Source organism: Erpetoichthys calabaricus, chromosome 11 (genome assembly GCF_900747795.2).
Source record: "Erpetoichthys calabaricus chromosome 11, fErpCal1.3, whole genome shotgun sequence".
NCBI lineage: Eukaryota > Metazoa > Chordata > Cladistia > Polypteriformes > Polypteridae > Erpetoichthys > Erpetoichthys calabaricus.
Genome location: NC_041404.2, coordinates 160,287,882 through 160,301,789, shown reverse-complemented (window position 1 = coordinate 160,301,789; position 13,908 = coordinate 160,287,882).

Sequence of the window (13,908 nt, the reverse complement as noted above, 5' to 3'; positions counted from 1 at the left end):
CCTTCTGCCTGGAATCTTCTTAAATCTGTGACCCACCAGAAGCACAGTATTTACTCATAAAAATCTTGCATTTTGTAGAAGATGTGTCATCGCCTGGCAGTGCACTGGCACTATTTACCGTGGCTTTTTTTTTTTGTTATTTTTGTGTCTAAACACCTGCTATTAAATTGGGTTCATCCTGTGATGTACCAACTCTTCTTATGCCTCCTTTGCCTGTCTTAACGTGACGTAGTCGGCAGGATTTACTGGAGGATGAGTGAGCTAGTGGACTCATAGCGGCTCTGACTGAGCAACTCTGGACCTTATAAGTTCAATTTAGCACACAACAACCAAATTCACCAAGGAGGAAGCAAGGAGAAGCAGAGTTTTGAATCAGAGCAACATCACTGGCTCCACAAGGAGTGACTGCAAACCTTTGTCCCTTTCTTAACCAGCAAGGTGCAGAGGACATAGTATGAACTTAACCGAAGATTATGATGTGCTAAAACATGATATCCTCTCCAGCCACAGAATTACAATGGACCAACAGTCGTGTGATTGACACGAGTGGCATTTTGACCCAAAGTTAATGTGTTGGTCTGGAGTAAGTTAATGTGATGGCTAAAACTGAGAGAAAATTCAGTAAAGAAAGTCATGGAAGTATAATTACCTGTGACTGTCTCATTAAGGATCACCCTAAGAACTTTGCCTGGCAGGTTTGGAGGGAGACGTGGGCAAACATGAACAGCTTCGCTGACATCATCGACTGCCACCAAGTCACCATGTGTGCTGAGTGGACCCAAGATAAGCCTTGAAGATGCCCCCATGCACAGGTGTTTGATACTGTAAGAATAAGTTTAATATGTTACTGTACTCTGTGCAAATATATTTTATAAATCTGCCTTTCTCTACTCACATGCACAGTTGATACAGAGCCAGATTTAGCACAGGGGTTCACCACATAAGAATTGCTGGGCAAGCATTATAAGACAGATAGACACAATTGCGAAACAGGCAGTCAGACTAAAAACAGTTGTATACTATTTTTTATCTGTCAGAGTCAGCATGAAACTGTATCCTCTTTGCCTTGATTGGAATTGTATTATTCACGTCAGTGGGGGCCAGCATGTGGAAGAAACAGTATAAAGCCTTGGAACATTGCCCGGCACACCTTTGAAGCCGACAGATGGGTGGGAGATAACGTCCTGAAAATCCTTCCACTGCAGCAGTGAAAATGGCAGACTGTACACATCGGGCCCCCACTCCCCAACTGGGGTCTTGCCATTGGCTTCCTTCATCTGGTATGCAGCATAAGCCGTCATTAAACAAAGCTATTTCTCCTATGTGATTTCTTACTGCTGTAACACTAAGGGAGGGAAATTGCCTTTTTATTTTACATCTATATAGTTTTCGGGTTATGTAACACTCTGCAATTACAAAAGAACTCATTCCAACATGGGAGCTAACGCCCCTGCTGGATACTGATACATGCATGTTTCGTTTCTGCCTTTTACCCGGTGCTGCTGGGATAGTCCACAGCCTTTTGCTTCTCTGTATTTGAATGAATAGATGGACACTCATATCCAGAGAAGCCTTTCTTCAAAAAGCATACCTCTCTCACCTGTGACACCCCATGAAGAACATGGTTTGTCATCTCTGTCATTCTTGGCCAGAACCAGTATAAGGATTCCAGCTGACCTTCAAAGGTTTATCTCAATGGTTGTTGCCACTAATATGGCCGGAGAAAACAGAAGACTAGGCCTGCTATCTATTACACTGTCAGAGCAGCCTTCCCAGTTCCTCATGAGGCCTCAGTAAACACTAACAACGTGAATATGGATGTATTGTATACATTTTGATTTTAGGCAAAGCCATCCATCCATTTCCTTAGCCCGTCATTCCAATTTTAGCTTACAGGGAGCTGGGGATATCAATCACATTGACTCAGTAGTATTATTATAATTAAATAGCAGATCACATGCACCTAGTGGAAATCAAGGGGAAGTGGATTCAACACAGAATTCAAGCACGACTTCATGAAAAGAATTTCCGGAATCTGAAACATTAAGCTTTGGGAGATGTTGGATCATTTTAGGACTCAATAACAAAATAAGGTTGATGGATTGAATGGCCTCCACTTGTTTGTTCATATTAAGCAGCACCATTGAACACAAGCCAGAAATCAGGCACACACACTGGTAAGGTGCCAACATTTAGTTAATCTACTGTTCATGTCTTTGGGAATAAATCTGGAGGATACAGGGAAAGCCTATGTATAGATGGGAAGAACAAGCAAACTCCGCAGAGAGTGGGATTTGAATCTGGAACCCCAGAATTGTGCGGCACTGTGCTGCCCAATTCAAAAAGACATGTTCTGTATAGTGTGCTTGTGATCAGAATGCATTTTTTTAACAGAATGTATGAATATTGTAACAAAAGGCGCTATATAGGCGCCTGACCCGACACAGATGGACACGGAGGCACGCGTAAAATAAAGTTCTAAAACACCAACACATCACAAACTTTCTTCTCCTGCACCACCACTCCTCCCAGGCAATCTCGTCCTCCCCCACCCGACTCTGGATGCTGAGTGGTGGTTGCTGGCCCCTTTTAATGGGCACCCAGAAGTGCTCCAGGTGCTTGATTGCCGACATCTGGCTGCATTTCCGGGTGTGGTGAAACTAATGCCCAGAAGGGTCCAGCAGCTCCTGCTGCAGCACCCCCTGGCGATGCCTGTGGAACCCAACAGGGCTACACAAAACTCCAACCCCCATGAAGCCCTGGGAGAGTCTGAGGCACCGCTGCAACTCAGGGAGGCTGCCATCTATCATCCAGGGGAAGATGTTGTGTTTCACATGCTTGCTCCCCTGGTACATATGGGCCCTGGCCATCCATCACAATATACTGTGTATATATATATATATATATATATATATATATATATATATATATATATATATATATATATATATATATATATATACAGTATATAATCCTCCAGATTTATTCCCAAAGACATGAACAGTAGATTAACTAAATGTTGGCACTTTACCAGTGTGTGTGCCTGATTTCTGGCTTGTATTCAATGGTGCTGCTTAATATGAACAAACAAGTGGAGGCCATTCAATCCATCAACCTTATTTTGTTATTGAGTCCTAAAATGATCCAACATCTCCCAAAGCTTAATGTTTCAGATTCCGGAAATTCTTTTCACGAAGTCGTGCTTGAATTCTGTGTTGAATCCACTTCCCCTTGATTTCCACTAGGTGCATGTGATCTGCTATTTAATTTTCGAGGTCCAACTTTTCACCTCGAACGGATACTCAAAAACATTCATTAATCGGAGTCTACACAGCAGACGCCAAAGGAATCAGCATACAATCGACTTAAATCAGAACCCCTACCCCACCTGGCATTCACTCCCGTATCACCATAATGTGTCAGAAGGCACGGCACGCACCCTGACCAAATGGGGCATCAGAATAGCACATAAACCCACGAACAATCTGCGCATGGTCCTGTTTAATGCTAAAAACAAGAAATCGACAGCCGAAACACGAAACGCAGTTTATAGTATTCCATGTAATTCTTGCTCAGCTGTATACATAGGACAAACATCAAAAAGAATTTCAACACGTGTACAGGAACATCGCAACGCTGTCAGAAGAAAGGACGCACTATCATTGATCTATGCACATACTAAATCGACAGGACACACATTCAACTGGGACAACATAAAAGTAAAATTTAAGGCCAGTACAAAAAGTGCCAGAGAGTTGGCCGAGTCCTGGCTATCAGATGAAAACGCCATCAACAGACACTTGGACATAAATCCAGCATATGCCAACTTAATAAGGACATGTACACAATAATTAAACTGTACAACCCCCCCCCCCTTGATCATACTGACTTAGTCACCGCCACCACCCCCCCAAACCCCCCCACTGAATGTGTTGCTATATATTGCCTTTGATTCTTGTAAGTCTAAGCATTATCCTCTGATGAAGACCCCTGATAGGGGTTGAAAGCTCAGGAATAAAACTATTTATGATACGTGATTCGTTTTTTCTCCCTTCGTGGATCTCCAACTGCAAATATGCAAACCGTATCACAGACCTTCTCTTCCATTCATATATATATTCATTGCATTCATATATATATTCAATGCATTCGTAGTCTGAGTCCCGACCTGAATTGTGTGGGTGGTTATCTACCAGGTAACGCTTGTGGTTGGTCTGCCATTTGGCAAACATCTGCCATGGTGCCCTGTTCAGTTGCGAGAAGCAGTTCATGGAATGTTGCATTACCACCCACACAATTCAGGTCGGGACTCAGACTACGAATGCAATGAATAGATAGATAGATAGATAGATAGATAGATAGATAGATAGATAGATAGATAGATAGATAGATAGATAGATAGATAGATAGATAGATAGATAGATAGATAGATAGATAGATAGATAGATAGATAGATAGATAGATAGATAGATAGATAGATAGATAGATAGATAGATAGATAGATAGATAGATAGATAGATAGATAGATAGATAGATAGATAGATAGATAGATAGATACTTTATAATTACTCCGGATCTACAGGCTGTCAAATAAACAAACCACACGCCGTGGCGCAGCGTAAGGGGCTTTGTCTCTGACACTGACGTACGAGGTTCGATCCCCGAGAGGGGAGCAGTAGAGTGTGTATGCCTGATGAGCCCAAATGAGGGCGAAACACTTTTCGCGTACTCTTTGCATTATTTGACAGTAAACTATGTAAAATATATATATATCAACTCCAGGCCTTTTATCTGCTTAATTGATAATGACATAAAGACGGACTTGCCCACGCCTCTTTAATCCAACTGCAGTCATGGGATCTCAGATAGTCAGAACTTTGTGGTCTTTCTGTTGTCCCCATCTCCCTTAAGGATACTCTTTCAGTCCTGACCTCATTTATACTGAATTAGTATCATGTATGAGAACATTTGAACCCAATGAACAGCACTGGTATCGGCTAAAAGCAGCATGTCCTGGGATTTTGCACAGGGAGCCCTGAGTCTTGTTCTACAGTATGTGTTTTGGGAAGCTAACATTTTTACTTAATTGGGTAAAATGACTACTAGTGAGGATTACACATTGGTCAGCACAAAGCAGTAATCTCTGCTTAATAAGAAGAGGCACTTTCATCTGGAAGTCTGTGATCCCTAAGCACCGGACGCATGAGGACAGAACTACAAAGTAAAACGGTAAGAGGGTCTTTATCCAACTCTCGTGCCTCATAGTAAAGAAAATAAAATGTCTTAAACTGTTGGAGGTCATCCTTTGCACAAATATCTTTAGAATATAAGCTTGGTAGACTTTACATAGATTGTCGCAAAATACAAGCCGCTTCTGTTTAATAGAGCACCTTTTTGTAATCAACACTTTACAAGCACAGATTTTGAGTACCCCTGTTTCTTACCTTATTTATAGTTAAGTGACTTTGTTTAGGGTCAAGAAATGAGTCAAGATGGCATTTCAGATGACAGATTGTGATTAGTGGCCTTTTTCTTATACCATACACTCCACTGCCAGGCCAGTTCTTTATCCACTGAACTTTGCCAACTAGACCTCACTATGAGTCCATTTCTTACACACCACACCACTGCCAGTCTAATTTCTTGCCCAATACACACCTCTCCACTGTTAGTCACCACTATGCCATCCTGCTGTCAGACCAGTATTTCATACCTATTACATTGGGTATTATATTTACCCATCACATTACACCACACTGCCAGTCCACTGCTAGGACAGTTCCTAACCCACTATACCTCTCAGCCAAGTCAGTTTCTTATTCATTACAATACTGACAGTCAAGTTTCTTAGGCACTACATCACACCACAGGGCCTACATCACACACCAGTTCCTTACCCACTATATTTCTCTGCCAATCTAGTGTTTGTTTACCCACTTTGCCATCCTGCTGACAGTTCTCTATTCAGTACACAACCCTGCCAGTCTAGTTGCTTACCCACTACGGCATACTGCCAGTCCAATTCTTTGTCCAATACATCACCGACTGCTTTTCCAATTCTTAAATCAGCGTGCCATCCTGCTGCCATTTCAGATCTTTGCCTAATACACCACACTGCCAGTCTAGTTTCTTAACTGCTATGGCACACTGCTAGTCCAGTTCTGTATCCACTACCACAACACTGCCTATCTGATTCCTTACCAAATACAAAAAACTATTAGTCTAGATCCTTATCCACTATACGTCTCTGCCAGTCCAGTTTTTTACCCAGTACACCATCCTGCAGCCAACATATCACTCTGCCATGTCAAATTGCTTAACCACTACAGCATACTGCCAGTTCTGTTCCTTGTCCAATACACCACACCGCTGCCAGTCTAGTTCATAAATTAGTATACCTTCCTGCTGACAATTCAGATCCATGTCTAAAACACCACACTGCCAGTCTTGTTGCTTACCTACTACAGCAGACTGCTACTCTAGTTTCTCATCCACTACACTGCACCATTGTTAGTCCAGTACCTTAACCACTATACCTCTCTGCCAGTCCAGTTTCATCCCCTCTGCATCACACCACAATGGCAGTTCAGTTCCTTGCCCACTAAACTTTCCTCCTGCCAGTCCAGGGGCCTCATGTATAAATGGTGCGTACGCACAGAAATGTTGCGTACGAACCTTTCCACGCTCAAATCGCGATGTATAAAACCTAAACTTGGCGTAAAGCCACGCACATTTCCATGGTAACTCATTCCTTGGCGTACGCAATTTATCCGCCCGGTTTTGCAGACTGGTGGCACCCAGTGTCAAAGCAGTGCTACTGTTCCTGTGTGATCACTCTTTCTTTCTTAAATCCACATTCCTGGCGCGGCTTTATAAATACACTGAAATTAACTGCATATTGTTTATTAGTGTAATGCATCTGATTGTAATTAACCTGTAGCAATATAATGGTCCAGGGAATAGCCATAGTATTCCAAATACCATAACTGCTTTAGCGTTGTAACTCTCACTGCATCTTCTTTCAGCTGATCCCGTTAAGGGTTGCCACAGCAGATCATCTTTTTCCACATTACTCTCACTGCACCACTCGGAGTATTTATATCACTGTATCTGAGTGGGAAATAACAGCAGCAGCTGATTGGAAAGAGAATTATCAGGTACACAGCATGAAGCAAATGCTACCTGAGCCACAGCAAACGCTTTAGTCCCTGTACGGACTTCGTGGTTTAGAAGCAGTTTCATCCCAAGAACTCTAAACGCAATAAATCAGTCCATCAAGTGTTCCTTGTAGAACTGTTTGTACTTATAAGTACAATTACCCCACTGTAAACTTGCACTACAGTTATAATATTGCACAACCTGCGCCACTTTATAAAGCGCGTATTTACATGTGATGACGGTATTCATTTCTAAGACGAAATGCAGCAAAACATGTTGATTATATTATACAGATAAAACTTTAACTTCATTTAAATAATCTGTATTGTTAATAATTAAACATGTGAGGACACGGTGCCGCAGCGCTAGCTAGTTCAGTAATTGTTCCTGCATTGCGTTGTATTCTTGCTGGTGCTGATGCGACACTGGAAAGATAGACGGATATAATAATTAATCACGTACTACTAAGATATTTCAATGTTCCTTAAAAGTTTTGAAGAATCGAAGTTCTAAGCTTACAGATGGCTTCACGTCTATTACATAGCTTATTGTGTGGCGATTGAGTTTTTGGAGAAAGAAAAGTAAGGACAGGAATTGGAGGTTAGTACGTTTGAAAGAGACAGTACTGCTGTGATAAATTATTTCATTGAAGGTTGCGCATGGCGCAGCAAGCCTCTTGCGTGAGATATGAACAAGCACTGCGCCACCATGTTCCCATGTTTAATAACATGCTTTCATTCCTATCATCATGAAAAAGATATCACGTATACATCTCAGTATTTTAATTATTCAGAGAGCTGTAATATCACGAATGTAATGGATTATGTGTCCTGTCGGAGAAAGAGAAAGCCCGTTTAAAAAGCAGGTAGTGATTCACACACATAGAGCACATAGAAGATCAAATACAAAACAAAGCATTTAACATGCCACTTTAGTTACAATGGGATTTGAGAAACTAGTAAATTAAACGATTTTAAGATGAAGTTTATGATGTTCTACTTTAATGGCAAAATAAACTACGTGATTAAAGTGGAAATTTCGAGATTAAAGTTGACATTTCGTGCTTTTTTCCCCACTGTGTGCCTTTTTTTTTGTCTGTACCCTAATAAGCTCTCATATGACACTCAGACGGTGGGCTACGACTCGCTTTTTCACGGCGACTTTGATATGTGATTTCTTTTTTATTTCGGGCACTGTGCGACTTTGTGAAGTTGAGCCTTCGAGTTTCTCCGACACTCTGTCACTCGATCAGCTTCCTTTTGTTGATTATACCACTGTTTAAACCAACAAATAGTACGTTTTTCCTTTGCCTCCACTTGGTATTCGCTGAAATTCTTATATTTTCTCCCGTGCTTTTCCCATTGTCTTTTCACAGAAGGCTATTTATATTGATTTGCATATTCAAAGAGGCGTAATTCTGGGAGGAGTTGGGGCGGGACAGAAGGCGCGTGCACGTGCGTCACTTTTCACGCAAATCGGGATTTATGTAGTAGAAGAACGTGAAAGTATGCGTGCGCACAGATTCCTGCATCTGGATTTTTCTGTGCGTACGCACAATCCCGCTTTTGTGCTTACGCCATGTTATAGTGTGAGTTCTACGCACGGCGTTATACATGAGGCCCCAGGTCTTTACCAAATACCCCACATCACACCAACAGTCCAGTTACTATCCAGTCCAGTACCACCTTGCTGCCAGTTCATTTTCTTACCAAATACACCACACTGCCAGTTCAGTTCCTCACCTGCTATGGCACACTGCCAGTCCAGATCTGTATCCACTACCACAACACTGCCTATCCAATTCCTCACCAAGTACACCACACCACAATTCGTCCAGTTCCTATCCACTATACCTCTCTGCCAGTCCAGTTTTTTACCCAGTACACCATCCTACAGCCAGTTCAGTTTTGTAGCCAGCACATGACTCTGCCAGTCCAATTCCTTGTCCAATACACCACATCGCTGCCAGTCTTGATGCTTACCTACTAGATAGATAGATAGATAGATAGATAGATAGATAGATAGATAGATAGATAGATAGATAGATAGATAGATAGATAGATAGATAGATAGATAGATAGATACACTACAGCATACTGCTAGTCCAGTTCCTTATCCACTATACCACACCAATGTCAGTCCAGTACCTTACTCACTATACCTCTCTACCAGTCCAGTTTCATCCCCTCTGTATCACACCACAATGGAAGTCCAGTTCCTTGCCCACTACACTATCCTGCTGCCAGTCCAGGTCCTTACCAAGTATCCCACATCACACTGACAGTCCAGTTACTATCCAGTCTAGTACTATGTTGCTGCCAGGTCAGTTTCTTACCAAGTACACCACACTGCCAGTCTAGTTCCTTACCTGCTATGGCACACTTCCAGCCCAGTTCTGTATCCACTACCACAACACTGCCTATCCGATTCCTTACCAAGTACACCACAAAACTATTAGTCCAGTTCCTTTCCACTATACATCTCTGCCAGTCCAGTTCTTCACCCAGTACACCATCCTGTAGCCATCACATCACACTGCCATGTCTAATTGCTTACGCACTATAGCATTCTGCCAGTCCAATTCCTTGTCCAATACACCACACCGCTGCCAGTCCAGTTCATAAATCAGTGTACCATTCTGCTTCCAATTCAGATCTTTGTCTAAAACACCCCACTGTCAGTCTTGTTGCTTACCTACTACAGCATACTGCTAGTCCAGGTCCTTATCCACTACACCACACCACTGTCAGTCCAGTACCTTAACCACTATACCTCTCTGCCAGTCCAGTTTCTTCCCCTCTGCATCACACCACAATGGCAGTTCAGTTCCTTGCCCACTAAACTATCCTCCTGCCAGTCCAGGTCCTTACCAAGTACACCACACCATACAGACAAGTCCAGTTACTATCCAGTCCAGTACCACCTTGCTGCCAGTTTAGTTTCTTACCAAGAACACCACACTGCCAGTTCAGTTCCTTACCCACTAGAGTGCACTGCCAGTCTAATTCCTTGCCAATACACCTTAGTGTTCTACAATTAGTTCATTGCTCTCAACAGTACAGAGCGTTATTTTCCATTTTCTTGGTCATGTTGGCCTTTCTTTTAACAATTAGATAACATGTCCCAAAGGGAGAGCTCTGTGTCCACCACAGTGGCTCATGTTTTTATTTTTAAGAAATATGTAAAAAAGTGTGAAAGCAGTTAGGGGGGACATTTATCATTTCATTGTACACGGCTATAACAGTATGGTGGAGCATTGGTGCTACTGCCTCATGAATCCAGTGATCTGCCTTCACATCCACCACCTCCTGGGTGTCTCTGTCAGTTTTCCTCCCATATTCCCAAAGATATACAGGCTACTCTAAAACAACCTCTTGTCCATGGAAGTGTGAGTCCTACGGTTTAATGTGTGGTTCCTGTCTCAGGCACAGTGATGTTGGCATAGACTTGAGTCTCTTGAGACGTTGAGTTTCAGAAATGTTAGAAAACGTTGAGTAGGAGAACATCATCCTTATCTCATTAAGTGGTGCGAACCTTTGTTATGTTACAATTGCCTCAACTCTAGATGTTAGCAAGGAGATGCCTCCCACCTTGGAAGTTTGAGCAGGTGCCATTGCTTGACCATGGCATAAGCCTGAAAGCTTGAGATTGACGTTTAAACTACAGGTCATTGACCTACAAGAGAACGTTCTGTATGTATCGAGCCTCCTTGAATTCTAATCTTCATGGTCACTAATTCGTGTACAGTTAAAAATGCACCCCACACTGAAGAGCTCATATTTTACAAAGCACATCCATGGAGCCTGACAATCAACTGAGCTGCATAAGAAAGAAATCTCCCAACTGGAACAGACCTCTGGGTGTTGCAGGACAGATGTTCTCCATTGTTTTAAACGCTGCACATTTTGTACATTAACAAACACAATTTGCTCATTGGACCGATTGTGCTAAAATAAACCCTAATCAATATTGCAGTAAATTTAGACACAAAGAGCTGAACACCCCAACAAAACAATGAGCAGCTTCAGCAGTGAGGGTCATGAGAGGAAACGTCAAGATGATACCAGAGGCTGCCTTCTGGGTGGCGTGACCGAGAAAAACATCCCAGCATGTGGTTAAGGGATTGCTAGTTTAATTCCCATCTGTGTTTCCTGCTGGATTCTGGCAGCTGACTTTTTAGGATGGCGGTGAACTCGTTGGCTATCATCCAGGCTGAGGCTGTGCGCGCCAGGTCACCGTGCTGTAGAGGCGCTTGGTGGCTGGCAAGCGGCGCCCTGGCTTTTTCAGCAGGTGGCACCTGAGGAATTCAGATTAGAAGATGCGACTGGCAGATGTGGCGAGCAGGACTTATTCACCCATCGTCGGTCCTCTAAGGGCGCCGTCAGGCTAATTAAGCATTGCATATTCTTTTAGCGCTCTGCAGATTGTAACATGCATCTTCTGAAAATGCAGGTAGTTTTAAACTCACACATTGTGGATGTCACATAAAGATATGCTACACAATTACCATTCAAAATCTTCCAGTACGTATCACTATTTAGTTCATTTAAACCACCATTCGGCAACAGCTTTCACTGACATGCAGGTACGGGGCGGAGTGGTGGCTCTGAGGCTAGGAATCTGCACTGGCAATTGGAAGGTTGCCGGTTCAAATCCCATAAACGTCAGAAGTAACTCCGTTAGGCCCCTGAGCAAGGCCCTTAACCTGTAATTGCTCCGTCCTGGCTTTGACGTTAATCTGCAGGTAGGCCCTCCAACCTGGGGGTTGGTGGGAGAATTGGCACTCCAGCCACCATAAAAAACCTCCCACTATTCCATTCCACCCGAACTAGTGTGGTGCTGAGGTGTCACCCATTGCACGGCAGCACTTGGGTCTTAATGTGACATCCTGAGTTGGTTTGTCATGTGGTGGGTGCGGCAATGCGCTGTATCAGCGTGTGCTCCTAACTTCTCTCATGCAGGTAGAGTGTAATAGTTATAACATATCTCTTTACTTAAAAACCGCATATTTAACAAATACATCCCCATTATAATAGAAGGCATTAGAAAGACTGCCACCTTTGACCTCTGTTTAAATGTTTCCGATTTTAATTGGTTATTTTACATACTTTTGATCACAGTGGCCCTCCAGGGGTATATTCTTCTTGTGATTAACTGCATCCATTAGACTGGAATTCGACCCTGTGTGGGTTTATGGGTATGTGTGCCCTGAATCTGACTGGCACATTATCCACAGCTGGTTCGGGATTTTCAGTGGTGCCAGAGTGGGCTCTGCCCCCTTGTAACCCTGACGTTGATTAAGCACCTTTGTTAAAAAATAATTGGCTAGCTTCATGTTGTTCAAAACTCTGACTAATTTTAATAGTTGTTAGTTGGAACTCCTCGTGCCTTGCTGAGTAACCAAGTGAAGGTAAGCTTCTTCTCAATGTCTGTCACTCCTCTGGACACATTAAGAGAGCTTGGAAGAAACATAGGTAGCTATTCAGGCTCCTTCTCACCATAGATTTTCCTTTCTTGTTTTAATTCCCTACCTCTTTTAAAGGTCTAGAACATTCCTGTTGTGACCTGCTCCAACCAATCATATTTGATGAGCTACTCTCTCAAGTTGCTTCTACTTTATCATTCTTTGTCATGGTGTAAATCTGCACAGAAGTTAAATATACAGTACATGCATCCCTAAGGCTCTGGAAAGTGCCACTGATGTGGAAAACATCCTGCCTTTGTTCCTTTTCCATAGAAGTTAGGTACCTTTTCACCTAATAACTACAGACCAGCGATGCATCTTACAGCATGAGGACCCTTGAGAGACTGGTCCTGGACTATATGAGCAATCTTGTGGTAGATACACCTAGACCCACTGCAGTTTGACTATCGGACAAAGACTGGAGTGGAAGATGCAATTATCTGTCTGCTCCACAAGGTTTATTCTCACCTGGACAAAGCTGGTTACACTGTGAGGTTGATGTTTTTTGATTTCTTCAGCGTCTTCAGTACCATCCAGCCATTCCTGTTAAGGGGTAAACTCAGAGACAGGCAGGTGGATGAGCCTGTGGTGTCCTGTCGGTGTTTATTATAGGGATGTGAGCAACACTGCAGAGCCAGAAGGAACAGGCCTGTCATCTTTTCTGTTCACATTGTACACCTCCAACTATAAATATATAAAACCAGGTCATGTCACTTTCAGAAATTCTCACTTATGGAGTGTATTGATAAGGAAGATGAGACAGAGGAGAGGAGTCAGGTGGAGCAAAGAGAATTATCTGCAACTTAACATCAACAAAACCAAGAAACTGCTTATTGACTTTTGTCACATCAAAGAGCCTGAAGGAGTGGATGTAGAGGTGAAGCACTCTTACAAGTACTTGGGAGTCTTCAGTAATGACTGGTCTCATAACACAAATATACTTCATAAGAAAGGGCAGCGTGAACTTATGTAAGAAGAACAACAACAACATTTTAATAGAAATGATGTAACTCAAAGTGCTTTACAAGATGAAGAAAGATAAAAGAAAAATATAAAAATAAGATTAGGCGGTGCTAAATAAGAAAGAATAAAGTAAGGTCCGATGGCCAAGAGGACAGAAAAAAAAAAAATCCAGAGGGCTGGAGAAAAAAAAAAACAAAATCTGCAGGGGTTCCAAGGCCACGAGACCACCCAGCCCACACTGGGCATTCTACCTAACATCAATGATCTCAATCAGTCCTCATGGTTTTCAGGCGTGACATGGAAGAATTAGCTGATGATGGTCA